Source organism: Procambarus clarkii, chromosome 84 (genome assembly GCF_040958095.1).
Source record: "Procambarus clarkii isolate CNS0578487 chromosome 84, FALCON_Pclarkii_2.0, whole genome shotgun sequence".
Taxonomy (NCBI): domain Eukaryota; kingdom Metazoa; phylum Arthropoda; class Malacostraca; order Decapoda; family Cambaridae; genus Procambarus; species Procambarus clarkii.
In genome coordinates, this window is record NC_091233.1 from 22,348,446 (window position 1) to 22,367,306 (window position 18,861).

The window sequence follows — 18,861 nt, forward strand, 5'->3', positions numbered from 1 at the left end:
CTAAGGCCAAAAATCGTCGTACTAGAAAATGAAAGCGGCTGGGGAAAGTGACATTCTGTCCCGTTTTCTATTGCGGGTCCTCTGGTAGGTTAGGATAAAAGAGGGCACTTTAATACGACAGTTTCTGGACGTTGGGGAACCTTAGGAGGTATATCTGACGAGAAAAAGTAATTTTAAACATCTTCCCACCTAAAAAAAAATTTAAATATAAATAAATCTACTTAAATCTACTTAAAACTACCAGATACACATACATCTACCATTTAGTCTGGTCGACTACGTAAAGAAAGCAACGGTCTAGCCTAACCAAAAGCGTCAGAATCTATAGGCTTCTATAGATTCCTGGAACAAAAAGTTCCAAGTAGCACGGGCTATGGTGAGCCCGCATTGCCAGCTTCCCGGAATCTATATTAGGCCCATGAACCGTTTACATTACGACGTTGGTCTTAATAGCCATAAACCACCGCAATTTTCACGTTGGGGCGCGATAACGTACGCAATATAGCGTCCAATATAAGGATATATTTTTATAACTTTATACAATGTCCCACAGGTGAGTGACCCAGTGACAGATATATCATATACCTGGTTGGTATATCATCGGTTGTGTCATATAAAAGGTTAACCCTAAAAACCGGTTATCGACAATCCGGTTATGCTATCCACATATAGCATAACCAGACCAGAATTTGAAACCAGATATCAAATTAAAAAAATGTCTTGATAAATTTGTGTTGATTCGTATAAGCACTGTTTTCTGATATATAAATTATATCAAGAATATACTGGTAGCCTCTATATACACCTGTGAAAGATATAGTGAAGAACACGATATCTATAGTGAAGAACACGATATCTATAGTGAAGAACACGATATCTATAGTGAAGAACACGATATCTATAGTGAAGAACACTATATAGTGAAGAACACGATATCTATAGTGAAGAACACTATATAGTGAAGAACACGATATCTATAGTGAAGAACACTATATAGTGAAGAACACGATATCTATAGTGAAGAACACGATACCTATAGTGAAGAACACGATATCTATAATGAAGAACACTATATAGTGAAGAACACGATATCTATAGTGAAGAACACGATACCTATAGTGAAGAACACGATATCTATAGTGAAGAACACGATATCTATAATGAAGAACACTATATAGTGAAGAACACGATATCTATAGTGAAGAACACGATATCCTTCACAATCCTGAAAGTTAAGTACAAACAGAAATCACAATATTTATACATCAAATGAACAAATCCACTTGGGCCGTGATGAGGGGGATAATAACCCGTAAACTGGGACCCAGGAGCTGAAACTCAATCTACTGAGTACTTTCACTACTGCTGTAGGCGAGGAGGGGGCTCGAACCCTGACTCGCCTAACCACGTGGTGTCTGAGGCCTCTTCCTCCACTGCATCCCGTTTTCTATGCAGTCGAGCAATCCGTTAAAAATTAAACGTATTAGTAAACACGAAAGCACCGTAATATCGACGTTTTCTATGTCGCGATAGCTAAGGTGGGTTGCTTGTACGGTTCCGGTTGGACAAACGGTTGCATTCTGTACGTTTCCGGGTAAGCAAAAGGTTGCATTTGTTCACGTGTGTGTATACAAAACCGTTGAATTTTTTTTCGCGGTTGCAAATGAAAAGAACGGGTCGCAGCCCCCAGCTAGCACGGGTCGCAGCCCCCAGCTAGCACGGGTCGCAGCCCCCAGCTAGCACGGGTCGCAGCCCCCAGCTAGCACGGGTCGCAGCCCCCAGCTAGCACGGGTCGCAGCCCCCAGCTAGCACGGGTCGCAGCACCCAGCTAGCACGGGTCGCAGCCCCCAGCTAGCACGGGTCGCAGCACCCAGCTAGCACGGGTCGCAGCACCCAGCTAGCACGGGTCGCAGCACCCAGCTAGCACGGGTCGCAGCACCCAGCTAGCACGGGTCGCAGCACCCAGCTTGCACGGGTCGCAGCCCCCAGCTAGCACGGGTCGCAGCACCCAGCTAGCACGGGTCGTAGCACCCAGCTTGCACGGGTGGCAGCGCCCAGCTAGCACGGGTCGTCCACTCTAGAGTCGTACCACCAGAACCCGTGCTGGCCAAACTTGCAACTCATCATTACTGTGATAATCTCGACCTGTTAAATCAAGATACTTTGCTCCCCACAAATCTCCTCTCAAAACCGTTAAAATTTGAAATTTAAATTATTTAAAATTTGAATATCTTGCTTCCATGTTTTCTCCCTTTCTAATATTGTTGTATTGACCGATACCCATTTTGTCTTATTAAACGATATTGTCTTATTTAGATTGATAATTACAAATTCACTAAGTCGAGCATTAAATTCATCGAGGAAAAATTAAAGAAAGCAATATATATTCCTTACCAATAGCTCCTAATACTTTTACCAATAGCTCAATACCACACCAATAGCTCCTGTTCTTGCCCCTGAAGGGGACTGCCAGCGCTCAGACAGGGACGATAGGTCCTCATCAGTCACTTCGAAGTCCTCCGGTCACTTCGAAGTCCTCCGGTCACTTCGAAGTCTTTCAGACTGCTACACTAAAGACAGATCAGAATACTAGAAGTGGGTGGGGTGGATGAGTGGGGGATGAGGGAGATGAGTGGAGATGGGGAAGATGAGTAGGGATGGGGGAGACAGGAGTGAGTGAAGTTTGGGTACAGATAATCACATCTTCACTTCCTCTGCCCCAGAGTCGCGTACACGTGAGTCAGAACACATCTTTCCAATTTCTGAGGTAATTGCCAACTTACAATCCAATTTTAACCTATATACCTAGAGTATACCTAAGATTATACCTGGAGTATACCTAGAGTATACCTAAGATTATACCTAGAGTATACCTAGAGTATACCTAAGATTATACCTGGAGTATACCTAGAGTATACTTTCATCCTTTTGAGATGTATTTTATTCCCGGGCTCACCATAGCCCGTACTACATAGATATTTTGTTCCGAACAGCTGAATCTACCACAACAAATGTATATTAGTGTCTCAATAAATTGAACTTTGGATATACATAGATATACATCCATGTCTATACATCAGATGAATTGTTATACAAGGTGCAAAATGCAAGCAAAATACTCTCAGTATACACTAGAATACAATATACATGATAAAATAATCCCAAGCGATATTTTTGGGGGGTTTCTCTTGGCCCAGAAGGGGTGGGGGGGGCATTAGGGGGAAGGGGGGGGGGGGTTGGGGGTGAGGGGGTGGGGGATTATTCTGGAGGCACATACATTACCAAGATGAACACTAATTATGGGAACTTGTCACTCCCTTTCGTGTGCGTTTCCTCGCGTGTTAACCGGAGACAAAAGCCGGCAAGCAGACATTAGAGCCGAAAATGCCAGAGCAGAACACAGTGTGGTGATCCTAACGACCTCTCTCTCTCTGCTTGTTTAGTGCGTCTGCACCAAGGGCCAGATTCACGAAGCAGTTACGCAAGTACTTACGAACCTGGGGCCAGATTCACGAAGCAGTTACGCAAGCACTTACGAACCTGGGGCCAGATTCACGAAGCAGTTACGCAAGCACTTACGAACCTGGGGCCAGATTCACGAAGCAGTTACGCAAGCACTTACGAACCTGGGGCCAGATTCACGAAGCAGTTACGCAAGCACTTACGAACCTGGGGCCAGATTCACGAAGCAGTTACGCAAGCACTTACGAACCTGTACATCTTTTCTCAATCTTTGGCGGCTTTGCTTACAATTATTAAACAGTTAATGAGCTCCGAAGCACCAGGAGGCTGTTTATAACAATAACAACAGTTGATTGGCAAGTTTTCACGCTTGTAAACTGTTTAATAAATGTAACCAAAGTCGTCAAAGATTGAGGAAAGATGTACACGTTCGTAAGTGCTTGCGTAACTGCTTCGTGAATCTGGCCCCAGGTTCGTAAGTGCTTGCGTAACTGCTTCGTGAATCTGGCCCCAGGTTCGTAAGTGCTTGCGTAACTGCTTCGTGAATCTGGCCCCAGGTTCGTAAGTGCTTGCGTAACTGCTTCGTGAATCTGGGGCCAGGCTAGTTCCGTAGTCGTAGCAAAGCAAAAAACAAAAACCACTCAATTGTCTCTACATGGCGACACGCAGCCAGCAAGTCACTTGTTATTAATTTTAAGCACCTCGACTTCATAAAGAAAGGCCAAAGTCCATTCCATCCACCCGCCAAACCCCCAGCTGTTTATGAATGAAAAACGGTTTACACACGACTCACAACTAATGACGTTCGAACACTTCCGGAACAAGTGCTTCACTGACGACTTGTGTTCGAACCACAACGCTGTAAATGCTTCACTCACGTACTACAAATACAAATAATCGCCAACAGAACCTAAACACCTAACCTAACCAGTGTCTATATATGCACAATATGCTAATATATATTATAATATTAATTTATATTTGAGAAAATTCCCATTTTGAATGAACAGGATGTAAAAAACTATGAATGCATCTGTGGGGTCGACCGCTGGATGGAATGGACTTGGGCTAAGGACAAGTTGAGACTACAAGCTTAAGCACCAACCCGCACAAGTCAATACGAGACGTCAAGGGGCCAGATTCACGAAGCAGTTACGCAAGCACTTACGAACGTGTACATCTTTCCTCAATCTTTGACGGCTTTGGTTACATTTATTAAACAGTTTACAAGCATGAAAACTTGCCAATCAACTGTTGTTATTGTTATAAACAGCCTCCTGGTGCTTCGGAGCTCATTAACTGTTTAATAATTGTAACCAAAGCCGCCAAAGATTGAGAAAAGATGTACAGGTTCGTAAGTGCTTGCGTAACTGCTTCGTGAATCTGGCCCTAGGATCATTTCCTGTCGCAGCGTTCACGTCTCCAGATCGTCTGTGGCGCCATCTATGTCTCTCCGCTCTTGCTCTACGATTCTCTACCATCTTACCTGAAAAAAAAGAAATAAATGTCATTTTTGATGAAATTTATGACAAATAATTTTTTTGAGGGGTGATTGTGTAAGAAAATGTGACGATTGAACAAAGTTGAAGAAGATGAACTTTCACGTGTCTTAACTGGGACATATATTTCCTGTTCACTTAAACGGGGCCCTTGCTATTTTTTATATACACTATATTGTATATAATTTATAATTATAATATTATAATTATAATTTATAAGCCTAGTGCTTACTAGCACTAGGCTTTTATTATTTCCGTTATTCCTATACGCATGAACGTCGCAATTGAAATTTGTGTAAAAAAACGTTTCTCAATGCACATTAGATAATGCATCAACGTTTTTTTAATTCGTATTAGTGTAAATATTTGTAAATTTATGATTAATTTTGGTTTACAGGTTGTAAACGTGTTGAAGAGTGTGACAATCCCAGGATGAACACCGAGTTGAAATCATGGAGGACCTGGGTAGGATGAACACAACGGTCCATAGTCAAATCGTAGACAAGCTAAGCTAGGCTAAGCTAAGCTAGGCTAGGCTAAGCTACGCTATGCTAGGCTAAGTTAAGATAAGCTAGGCTAAGCTAGGCTAGGCTAAACTAGGCTAAGCTAGGCTAAGCTAAGCTAGGCTAGGCTAAGCTAGGCTAGGCAAGGCTAGGCTAAGCTACGCTATGCTAGGCTAAGTTAAGATAAGCTAGGCTAAGCTAAGCTAAGCTAGGCTAGGCTAAGCTAAGCTAAGCTAGGCTAAACTAAGCTAAGCTAGGCTAAGCTAAGCTAGGCTAAGCTAGGCTAAACTAAGAAAAATCTAACCGTTAAGCCTCACATGCGTCCATTTTCTTCGCCAAGGCAGAGTGTCTTAAAGTAGCGAGACGCCGCCACCACCACCACCACACATAGCTGCTGCTCAAGGGCCAGTTTCTCCACAACATGGCTTGCCCTAACGACCATCTTGCCCAAACAATAAGATGACGGTTATCACTGTTCTGCCTCGAGCAGCACATCTGATAATTTTATTAAAAATTTAATTTTATTCAATTTATTTGCAATTTACAATTTAAATTACAATTTTATTAAAAAACAAGATACAAAAAATCTGTTCATATGTGTTTATATATTATCACGGAGGTTGAAAGATTTATGAATACAAAAAAAAACTATTAAAATTATCATTGTATGAGAAGTGAATGTCTATTGTTTGAAAATGCTCAATTGTATTTCAAAATAATTTTATCGTCGAAGGTGCGTGAAAATGAGATTAATATATAAGTGAATATGTTACCAACAGCAACAGTCAGGATGTTCAACGGGTACAACAGTGTAAAACTGTGGCGGGTTTGCCAGGAATATGAGACCTAGAGTCATATGCTACACTTTAATCTTACCTTAATTAGCCTCAACTTACCTTACATTTCACTCACTTGGGCACTAGGAAACTCGAACCGTTGACCCCAAGCGTGTAAAGTCCAAGCTCTATCGACTGTGCTATCAGTAGCCTTAATAAGGAAAGCTACATTACGAAGGGAAAGTTTTACCTAACCTAACCTAACCTAACACGGCCTAGCCTAAACTATCACACTCGAACTTTCAAAAATATATACGGTTTTAACAATGAGAAAACTAGCTTCAACTTGTACCAATGAAAATGTGTGCAGGCAGGATTTGAGGACACTGACACACTGAAATAAGATGATTCAAAACTCAAAATTCAAATATTTATTCAGGTAAAGTAAATACATACGAGGTATGATACAAATATTGATGGATTTATAGATAGAGCTAGTACATACAATGCCTAAAGCCACTATTACGCATAGTGGCCTAATTTACCTAGTGGTAAAATGAACAAATTCACAAGGGCCGTGACGAGGATTCGAACCTGCGTCCGGGAACATCCCAGACACTGCCTTAATCGACTGAACTACGACAGGGTTAAAAAAAAGAGTTGAAACCGAAGTTCTACTGAACTTACTGGATTTGTAAGCCTAGTGGTTACCAAACTGACTTGGTAATATGCGTATTAGTGGCTTTAGATCCTGTATGTACTAGCTCTATCTATAAATCCAACATTATGTTTGTAAATCATCTATGTATGTACTTTTCCTGATTCAAAAATTTGAATTTAACTGTTGGGCCAACGACGCCCGCTCACCATGGCGCCAATTTTTAAATTTGAATTTGACTGTTGTGCCATCGACTCCCGCTCACCATGGCGCCAATTTTTAAATTTGAATTTGACTGTTGTACCAACAACGCCCGCTCACCATGGCGCCAATTTTTAAATTTGAATTTGACTGTTGTGCCAACGACGCCCGCTCACCATGGCGCCAATTTTTAAATTTGAATTTGACTGTTGTGCCAACGACGCCCGCTCACCATGGCGCCAATTTTTAAATTTGAATTTGACTGTTGTGCCAACAACGCCCGCTCACCATGGCGCCAATTTTTAAATTTGAATTTGACTATTGTGCCAACAACGCCCGCTCACCATGGCGCCAATTTTTAAATTTGAATTTGACTGTTGTACCAACGACTCCCGCTCACCATGGCGCCAATTTTTGAACTCGAGTCGTTTCGCTACGGGAAAATACATTTTATTAGTCGCCTCACAACCTTTCAAGCTTCGTCCTCCACTAATTCCTTCTGCGTTAGGTTATATATATAGTCGTTTACACCCACCGGAGTCGTTTGGGCACTCTGCTTCCCTCCAGGAAAAAATTGGATTAATATTTATAATTATTGTTGAGATTTAATAATTGTGACACTTTCGATTATCATTTTTTCTAATTATTCAGATCAATTATCCTAATTCAGTTTTTTTTTACAAATTTATAGAGAAAAAGTAATTATCACAATTTATATTATTATTTTTTAATACAATTTAGTTCCCTTTCACCCCGATATACAGTAGTGTATAAATCTGTATCACCCAAGATACAGCAGGCAGAGTTAATACAATTTATACATTCATTAACTATTTCCTTCACCACAATACAATTCTCTTTATACTGTTCAGTGTTATTGTATTGTTCTACTATTGTATTGTTCTCTTATTGTATTGTTGTTCTCTTATTGTATTAGTCTGGTATTGTTATTATTCCCTACCTCGACCAGTTACCCCCCTACCTCGACCAGTTACCCCCCTACCTCGACCAGTTACCCCCCTACCTCGACCAGTTACCCCCCTACCTCTACCAGTTACCCCCCTACCTCGACCAGTTACCCCCCCCCCTACCTCGACCAGTTACCCCCCCTACCTCTACCAGTTACCCCCCTACCTCTACCAGTTACCCCCCTACCTCTACCAGTTACCCCCCTACCTCTACCAGTTACCCCCCTACCTCTACCAGTTACCCCCCTACCTCTACCAGTTACCCCCCTACCTCTACCAGTTACCCCCCTACCTCTACCAGTTACCCCCCTACCTCTACCAGTTACCCCCCCCTACCTCTACCAGTTACCCCCCCCTACCTCTACCAGTTACCCCCCCCTACCTCTACCAGTTACCCCCCCCTACCTCTACCAGTTACCCCCCTACCTCTACCAGTTACCCCCCCCCTACCTCGACCAGTTACCCCCCCTACCTCGACCAGTTACCCCCCCCTACCTCTACCAGTTACCCCCCCTACCTCGACCAGTTACCCCCCTACCTCTACCAGTTACCCCCCCTACTTCGACCCGTCACCCCCCTACCTCGACCAGCTACCCCCCCTACCTCGACCAGTTACCCCCCTACCTCTACCAGTTACCCCCCCTACTTCGACCCGTCACCCCCCTACCTCTACCAGTTACCCCCTACCTCGACCAGTTACCCCCCTACCTCGACCAGTTACCCCCCTACCTCGACCAGCTACCCCCCCTACCTCGACCAGTTACCCCCCTACCTCGACCAGTTACCCCCCTACCTCGACCCGTCACCCCCCTACCTCGACCAGCTACCCCCCTACCTCGACCAGTTACCCCCCTACCTCGACCAGCTACCCCCCTACCTCGACCAGTTACCCCCCTACCTCGACCAGTCACCCCCCCTACCTCGACCAGCTACCCCCCCTACCTCGACCAGCTACCCCCCCTACCTCGACCAGCTACCCCCCTACCTCGACCAGCTACCCCCCTACCTCGACCAGTTACCCCCCTACCTCGACCAGTCACCCCCCTACCTCGACCAGTTACCCCCCCTACCTCGACCAGTTACCCCCCTACCTCGACCCGTCACCCCCCCTACCTCGACCAGCTACCCCCCTACCTCGACCAGTTACCCCCCTACCTCGACCCGTCACCCCCCTACCTCGACCAGCTACCCCCCTACCTCGACCAGTTACACCCCTACCTCGACCAGTTACCCCCCCCTACCTCTACCAGTTACCCCCCTACCTCTACCAGTTACCCCCCCCTACCTCGACCAGTTACCCCCCTACCTCGACCAGTTACCCCCCCTACCTCGACCAGTTACCGCCCTACCTCGACCAGTTACCCCCCCCCCCTACCTCGACCAGTTACCCCCCCCTACCTCGACCAGTCACCCCCCTACCTCGACCAGTCACCCCCCTACCTCGACCAGTTACCCCCCTACCTCGACCAGCTACCCCCCTACCTCGACCAGTTACCCCCCTACCTCGACCAGCTACCCCCCCCTACCTCCACCAGTTACCCCCCCTACCTCGACCAGTTACCCCCCTCCTACCTCGACCAGTCACCCCCTACCTCGACCAGTTACCCCCCTACCTCGACCAGTTACCCCCCTACCTCGACCCGTCACCCCCCTACCTCGACCCGTCACCCCCCTACCTCGACCCCCCCTACCTCGACCAGTTACCCCCCTACCTCGACCAGTTACCCCCCCCCCCTACCTCGACCAGTTACCCCCCTACCTCGACCAGTTACCCCCCCCTACCTCGACCAGTTACCCCCCTACCTCGACCAGTTACCCCCCCTACCTCGACCAGCTCCCCCCCCTACCTCGACCCGTCACCCCCCCTACCTCGACCAGCTACCTCCTCTACCTCGACCAGCTACCCCCTCTACCTCGACCAGCTACCCCCCTACCTCGACCCGTCACCCCCCCTACCTCGACCCGTCACCCCCCCCCTACCTCGACCCGTCACCCCCCCTACCTCGACCCGTCACCCCCCTACCTCGACCAGCTACCCCCTCTACCTCGACCAGCTACCCCCTCTACCTCGACCAGCTACCCCCTCTACCTCGACCAGCTACCCCCCTACCTCGATCAGTTACCCCCCCCCTACCTCGACCAGCTCCCCCCCCTACCTCGACCAGCTTCCCCCCTACCTCGACCAGAGGGAGGGGTATACACTAATTATTCCTACACTCCACGGAAGTTGCAGCATCCCTTTGTCCGTATACTGCCGAGAGCGAGGCAGAGGGAGAAGAAAGGACGGAAGCGCTTAGGCACACTTGTCAACAACCTATATAACGAGGTCACGCTTGTTTCAGGTTCAGATTAAGGTCAGATGGTGATGTATGGTGACTTAGGGCAAGAGATGGTGATGTATGGTGACTTAGGGCAAGAGATGGTGATGAAGATGTTGCATTAACACATTTAGGTACATCTGCATTTTGTGTATATGCATATGTGACATATATGTATGTATGTGACACATATGTAAAGGGGAGTACAGAGTGTGTCAAGAACTAGCTGCCCTAGACTATATGAAGGGAAGTACAGAGTGTGTCAAGAACTAGCTGCCCTAGACTATATGAAGGGGAGTACAGTGTGTGTCAAGAACTAGCTGCCCTAGACTATATGAAGGGAAGTACAGAGTGTGTCAAGAACTAGCTGCCCTAGACTATATGAAGGGGAGTACAGAGTGTGTCAAGAACTAGTTGCCCTAGACTATATGAAGGGGAGTACAGTGTGTGTCAAGAACTAGCTGCCCTAGACTATATGAAGGGAAGTACAGAGTGTGTCAAGAACTAGCTGCCCTAGACTATATGAAGGGAAGTACAGAGTGTGTCAAGAACTAGCTGCCCTAGACTATATGAAGGGCAGTACAGGGTGTGTTAAGAACCAGCTAGGCCATGTGATCAGTAGTCTACACTGTCAAAACTCTACAACAGAGTTTGCAACTGGAGTGCTCAGGATTGGGAGATGCGTCACCTTCTAAGGTGAGACCCGTTACCTTCTAAGGTGAGACCCGTTACCTTCTAAGGTGAGACCCGTCACCTTCTAAGGTGAGACCCGTTACCTTCTAAGGTCAGACCCGTTACCTTCTAAGGTGAGACCCGTCACCTTCTAAGGTCAGACCCGTCACCTTCTAAGGCGAGACCCGTCACCTTCTAAGGTGAGACCCGTCACCTTCTAAGGTCAGACCCGTCACCTTCTAAGGTGAGACCCGTCACCTTCTAAGGTCAGACCCGTCACCTTCTAAGGTCAGACCCGTCACCTTCTAAGGTGAGACCCGTCACCTTCTAAGGTCAGACCCGTCACCTTCTAAGGTCAGACCCGTCACCTTCTAAGGTCAGACCCGTCACCTAAGGTCAGACCCGTCACCTTCTAAGGTGAGACCCGTCACCTTCTAAGGTGAGACCCGTCACCTTCTAAGGTCAGACCCGTCACCTTCTAAGGTCAGACCCGTTACCTTCTAAGGTGAGACCCGTCACCTTCTAAGGTGAGACCCGTCACCTTCTAAGGTCAGACCCGTCACCTTCTAAGGTCAGACCCGTCACCTTCTAAGGTCAGACCCGTCACCTTCTAAGGTCAGACCCGTCACCTAAGGTCAGACCCGTCACCTTCTAAGGTCAGACCCGTCACCTTCTAAGGTCAGACCCGTCACCTTCTAAGGTCAGACCCGTTACCTTCTAAGGTGAGACCCGTCACCTTCTAAGGTGAGACCCGTCACCTTCTAAGGTCAGACCCGTCACCTTCTAAGGTCAGACCCGTCACCTTCTAAGGTCAGACCCGTCACCTTCTAAGGTCAGACCCGTCACCTTCTAAGGTCAGACCCGTCACCTTCTAAGGTCAGACCCGTCACCTTCTAAGGTCAGACCCGTCACCTTCTAAGGTCAGACCCGTCACCTTCTAAGGTCAGACCCGTCACCTTCTAAGGTCAGACCCGTCACCTTCTAAGGTCAGACCCGTCACCTAAGGTCAGACCCGTCACCTAAGGTCAGACCCGTCACCTTCTAAGGTCAGACCCGTCACCTTCTAAGGTCAGACCCGTCACCTTCTAAGGTCAGACCCGTCACCTTCTAAGGTCAGACCCGTCACCTTCTAAGGTCAGACCCGTCACCTTGTTCCGTCCACCAAACAGGTAATTTATAACAGCTGTTATGAGGTTCTGACTGTCGATCTTGCAAGAAGTTTTCAAGTGCTTGAAGAACAGACTTTGAATCCCACAATATTATTCCTCCCCTTGTCCCCTTAATACAGTAGCAGTTAGTTGAAGTGCCACCAGTTCTGTCTGTTTACAGTTGAGACAGATCATTCAGACTATCATGGTTGGGGAGATCAGAGGCAGGGAACTATCAAGGGGAAATCGCCAAGCCATTACGACTATATAGCACTGGGAAGGGGTCAGGATAAGGATTTGGGATGGGACGGAGGGAAAGGAATGGTGTTCAACCATTTGTGAAGGATGGACGGAGATTGAACGCCGACCTGCAAGAAGCCAGACCGTCGCTCTACCGTCCAGCCCAAGTGGTTGGACGGAGATGAGGGAGATGCATAGAGGCTCATTGCAAGAGACAGTTAGAAGGGACGGTTGCAAGAGACGGTTGGAAATGACGGTTGAGAATGACGGTTGGAAGAGACGGTTGAGAATGACGGTTGGAAATGACGGTTGCAAAGCGACCATTCCCCACACCAACACCAGACCACCCGGAACATCTGCCCCAAGAGCGGAAACACCTGACTCTGACGTAGGAGCGAACTAACCGCTGTTGAAAGACGAGAGAAAGTAGGAGGATGTGACTAATATTAATGTAGCTATCCTGGAGGGTGACAATGGTCGCACTCAGACCCAGGGGCGAGGTTGACGGTGGCGCCATCTTGTCTCCTTAGTTCCTCTCTCTCTCTCTCTCTCTCTCTCTCTCTCTCTCTCTCTCTCTCTCTCTCTCTCTCTCTCTCTCTTGTAGCCTTGTGGTCTCTCATGCTAACAGTCTTAGATGTCTACCTTCTCCAGGCAGCCTCTACCTTCTCCAGGCAGCCTCTACCTTCTCCAGGCAGCCTCTACCTTCTCCAGGCAGCCTCTACCTTCTCCAGGCAGCCTCTACCTTCTCCAGGCAGCCTCTACCTTCTCCAGGCAGCCTCTACCTTCTCCAGGCAGCCTCTACCTTCTCCAGGCAGCCTCTACCTTCTCCAGGCAGCCTCTACCTTCTCCAGGCAGCCTCTACCTTCTCCAGGCAGCCTCCACCACCTCCAGGCAGCCTCCACCACCTCTCCACAATCACCGTCCCTCAGCCTTTCAAAGAGAAAACAAGGCACACGTCAGGAGATGAGCAAACACGTTTTAAACAAGTCCCGCCGACCCCCCCCCCCTTCCCAAAGCCATATTTAGCTGCTAACCTCAATAGCAATTTACCAGCTGGACCTGGAGTAGTCACCCAAACACTTACGAAACCTGTACATCTTTCCTCAATCATGGCGGCCTTGTTGACATTGTTTTACAAAGTTTACGAGCTGCGTAACCCTACGAGGTGGTTTACGAGAATACAATCCTCCCGTTATGAAATTACGAATCTCGTAAACCTGTTGAATAAAAAGTCAACAAAGCCGCCATGTTTAGGGGAGCCGGTCGGCCGAGCGGACAGCACGCTGGACTTGTGATCCTGTGGTCCTGGGTTCGATCCCAGGCGCCGGCGAGAAACAATGGGCAGAGTTTCTTTCGCCCTATGCCCCTGTTACCTAGCAGTAAAATAGGTACCTGGGTGTTAGTCAGCTGTCACGGGCTGCTTCCTGGGGGTGGAGGCCTGGTCGAGGACCGGGCCGCGGGGACACTAAAAGCCCCGAAATCATCTCAAGATAACCTCAAGAAGCCATGTTTGAGGGAAGATGTAGAGGTTCCGCAAGTGTCTGGGGGGTGAATGATGACCCCTGACCTCCTGTGACGTGACATTGACCTGAGAGCGAAGGTTGCACGACGGTGCAGTCAGTGCAAGGGCAAGGAGGCCAGAGCCTTCAAGAAATTGTCATATAATTAAGAAATGAAGATTGGTGAAGATTAAGCCATCCAAGAGGTGGCACGGGCATGAATAACCCGTAATAAGACATGAAGTTGTTGTTGTTATAGATTCAGCTACTTGGAACAAGTTTCAAGTAGCACGGGCTATGGTGAACCCGTAACTTACCTGGCACAGGAGCGGGGCAAGTAGCACGGGCTATGGTGAGCCCGTAACTTACCCGGCACAGGAGCGGGGCAAGTAGCACGGGCTATGGTGAACCCGTAACTTACCCGGCACAGGAGCGGGGCAAGTAGCACGGGCTATGGTGAACCCGTAACTTACCCGGCACAGGAGCGGGGCAAGTAGCACGGGCTATGGTGAACCCGTAACTTACCCGGCACAGGAGCGGGGCAAGTAGCACGGGCTATGGTGAACCCGTAACTTACCTGGCACAGGAGCGGGGCAAGTAGCACGGGCTATGGTGAACCCGTAACTTACCCGGCACAGGAGCGGGGCAAGTAGCACGGGCTATGGTGAACCCGTAACTTACCCGGCACAGGAGCGGGGCAAGTAGCACGGGCTACTTGTGCAATCCATTGGGGCTGTGATATAGGCTCGAACTTTCGACCAAGGCATTGCCAAGCCGCCAATAGTTCCCTACCTTGCGATGATTTCGGGGCTTAGCGTCCCCGCGGCCCGGTCCTCGACCAGGCCTCCCGCCTAGTAGGCGGAGGGGGTTAGCTCTTATAAAAAAAGATTCTTAAAGTAAAAGAAAAATTCGTAAACGTATAAGAAAATTGCAAAAAAATTAATATATTTTTTTTACATTTTCAAGTGTTATAAACCCATAAAAATGATGCCATGTAGTGAAGCTTAAGTTTACATGTGCTGGAACTTCATGAAAGCACTCGGCGGAACCTCGTGAAAGCACTCGGTGGAACCTCGTGAAAGCACTCGGTGGAACCTCGTGAAAGCACTCGGTGGAACCTCGTGAAAGCACTCGGTGGAACCTCGCGAAAGCACTCGGCGGAACCTCGTGAAAGCACTCGGTGGAACCTCGTGAAAGCACTCGGTGGAACCTCGTGAAAGCACTCGGCGGAACCTCGTGAAAGCACTCGGTGGAACCTCGTGAAAGCACTCGGTGGAACCTCGTGAAAGCACTCGCTGGAACCTCGTGAAAGCACTCGGTGGAACCTCGTGAAAGCACTCGGTGGAACCTCGTGAAAGCACTCGCTGGAACCTCGTGAAAGCACTCGCTGGAACCTCGTGAAAGCACTCGGTGGAATCTCGTGAAAGCACTCGGTGGAACCTCGTGAAAGCACTCGGCGGAACCTCGTGAAAGCACTCGCTGGAACCTCGTGAAAGCACTCGCTGGAACCTCATGAAAGCACTCGGCTCCACCTCTCGCACTCTCTCCTCTCACTCCAGAGTGAATGTTTATGTACGTGTGGAAAGTATATCTTACCTTACATGCATTCTTGAGTGAAACTCTGACAGACCTACAGCATGAGACAGACTCCCAGAACCAGACAGACAGACAGACAGACAGACAGACAAACAGACAGACAGACAGACAGACGGAACAAGATGATCAAATGTTTACACTACAATATATCAACATACGGATCTTACAAAATGATCCGTATGTTGTGATAACTTTAAAACTGATCATTTTAAGCCATAACTCAACAGATACCACATTAAATAATATCTATTAGCGACGCTTAAAAATCTATTCAATAACGCAACAAAAGATATCAAAATATATTGAAATGAAAACGTTATCTCGAAACTCCGGCAAAATATCAATTCTTCTTGACTAAGTAAATCTTAGAAACATTGGAAAACGCCTTCAAAACGGAAATTCAGAATCAAAAAAGAGAAATTGTAGAACTCGAGACAAAGAGAAAACGAGAAGTTCGGTGTGATGGGAGACTAAATTAAGGTCAGCAGGACAGCGGTTGACAGCGAGAGTGGTGTGGGGAGAGAGAGAGAGAGAGAGAGAGAGAGAGAGAGAGAGAGAGAGAGAGAGAGAGAGAGAGAGAGAGAGAGAGAGAGAGAGAGAGAGAGAGAGAGAGAGAGACAGAGAGAGAGAGAGAGAGGGAGGGGGGGGGGGGGAGAGAGACGAGTACGAAACTGGAGGCCGTAGGGGAGAATGAGATAAGCAGGGTACCCCCAAGGGAAGAGGTAAGGTGGGAATCGAACGGAGAGTGAAATAGAATGCAGAGTGAATGGGAGAGAAAGAGTGGAGGGATGACTCTTACATATATCGTCATACAATACCCAGCATATATTATATATATATAGGCATAGGTTAAGTTAGGTGTTTAGGTTCTGTTGGCGATTATTGGTATTTGTAGTACGTGGGTGAAGCATTTACAGCGTTGTGGTTCGAACACAAGTCGTCAGTGAAGCACTTGTTCCGGATATGTTCGAACGTCATCAGTTGTGAGTCGTGTGTAAACCGTTTGTCATTCGTAAACAGCTGAGGGTTTGGCGGGTGGATGGAATGGACTTTTGGGTCTTTGTTTGCAGGACGAACTGGTCTGGAACAAGCTCAATTCATTGTACCCGGAAGCAATTCAAATCAATATATTTGGAACTCATACAAAAACCATACTGAACAATGTACCGATAGACAATTGACAGTCTATTGATAGACTATTGAGAGTGACACACACGAGCCTGTCACCCACCATTAAGTCCGAACACCTCCCCCCCCCCCAGAAAAAGTACACCATTCTTGTGGTCATCAACAAAGATAAGAACAGGTCAGTGAAAGTCTCGGGGAGTCTTTTACCCCAATATCCGGAATGAGAGAGAAAGGCTATCTCAAGAAGACTTTTTTAAGAACCTTTGTTAAAGACTATACCTTAAGTTGACCAGACCACACACTAGAAGGTGAAGGGACGACGACGTTTCGATCCGTCCTGGACCATTCTCAAGTCGATGCCTATATATTGAGAATGACTTGAGAATGACTTGAGAATGGTCCAAGACGGACCGAAACGTCGTCGTCCCTTCACCTTCTAGTGTGTGGTCTGGTCAACATACTTCAGCCCCGTTATTGTGACTTATCTCCTCCACTATACCTTAACTCAGGTCTTAAAACATGAATTGAATTAAACGCACCATATACGAATATACGAATGGGGTTGAACACGAATATCCGTTGGTGTTGAATTCTATATATATATGGTTCAATAATCTCGTGGTTTATATATAGCAGGATTGAGGGGCCAAGCCGAGCATAATGTGCCCAAACGTTTCTGTTTAGAGCAAAAAATGTAGCTTGCCTCGTTCTCAAACTCAAGGTAAGAATTGAACCCCGACACCTTCCCCCCCCCCTCTCACCCTTAAGGTCCTAACAACCATCCTTCCTAATGACCCACCAAGAGCAACAAGGACACAGACTGAACCCAAACCACCACCACCTCCATACCTTGATTCTAACCTGACAGCTGGGTGGACAGCGCTTCGGATTCGTAGTCCTGAGATTCCGGGTTCGATCCCCGGTGGAGGTGGAGACAAATGGGCAAAATGATTCTTTCACCCCTGATGCTGTTGTTTACCTAGCAGTAAATAGGTACCTGGGAGTTAGACAGCTGCTACGGGCTGCTTCCTGGGGGGGTGTAACAAAAAGGAGGCTTGGTCGAAGACCGGGCCGCGGGGACACTAAACCCCGAAATCATCTCGAGATAACCTCCCTAATGCCCCCCTTAAATAATAATAAACAAACCCACCAGAGCCCTAATGAGGATTCGAACCAATGCACGGATCCCCAGACGCCGCCGCCTTAAGTCAACACCCTTAACACACAACTTCGAACCCCTCATCAATACCCTTGTGGAGTTCTCCACTTGACAAATCAAACCATTAATAAATCAAACCATTAATAAATCAAACCATTAATAAATCAAACCATTAATAAATCAAACCATTGATAAATCAAACCATTAATAAATCAAACCATTAATAAATCAAACCATTGATAAATCAAACCATTAATAAATCAAACCATTAATAAATCAAACCATGAATCTCTATATAACAATAAAAATGAGTATTTTTTTTTTTCATTATTATTTTCTACCACAGACGTGGCCAGACATTTACAATGCTAACCAGCATATATACATTTTCTTCAGTCCTCCGTGTAAACAGTGAAGGGCCTGCAGTATGAGCCACTTTCCTCTCTACATGACGATGTAAACACATTCCACAACAGCGCCACCTTTCCCCTGATTTACAAAACAGGCCTTTCCAGTAGTGCCTTCACTCAGGTCCAGCTTGCTTTCCCCTCACTCTCCTGTCCACCCTTCACTCCTCGCCTCATGGTCAGACTCGGACAATGTGGTGTTAGAACCGGTTTATGGTGGCCAGAAAGGTACTAACATTCTTCCCGTGTGTCCTCTTCCTAGAGGGAAAAAAGAGACAACATGGATCATCCCGTATGTAGGTTCGAACCTTCATCACTGTGGATTTGTTCAACACGGACCGTTGATAACAGGACCAATACACTAAACAGGTTGGGCAACACGAAAAATTGTCCCGTTGTCTGTCCTCGGTATTTCCTCCCCCCCCCCACATCTCCTTGAGACATAATTACTATTGTCGGGGACAGGAAGCCTGCGCAGCAAAATACTAACCTTTCCCCCCAAGATGCCACCCACAACAGTTGTCTAACTCCTCAGTACTTATTAACCAGTGGAAACGGGCCTAACCGTTTCTGCTGTACCCAGGGATTGAATCCAGGTTCTCTGGCGTGTGAGCAGAGGACGTAGAC

The 18,861-nt window shown here is 47.2% G+C and overlaps 1 protein-coding gene across 4 annotated transcripts in view; it reads right to left on the bottom strand.

The window, feature by feature from the left end:
- LOC123774886 (brain-specific serine protease 4) overlaps positions 1-18,861 on the bottom strand; it is a 109,372-nt gene that overhangs the window by 67,993 nt on the left and 22,518 nt on the right. The window lies entirely within an intron of this gene.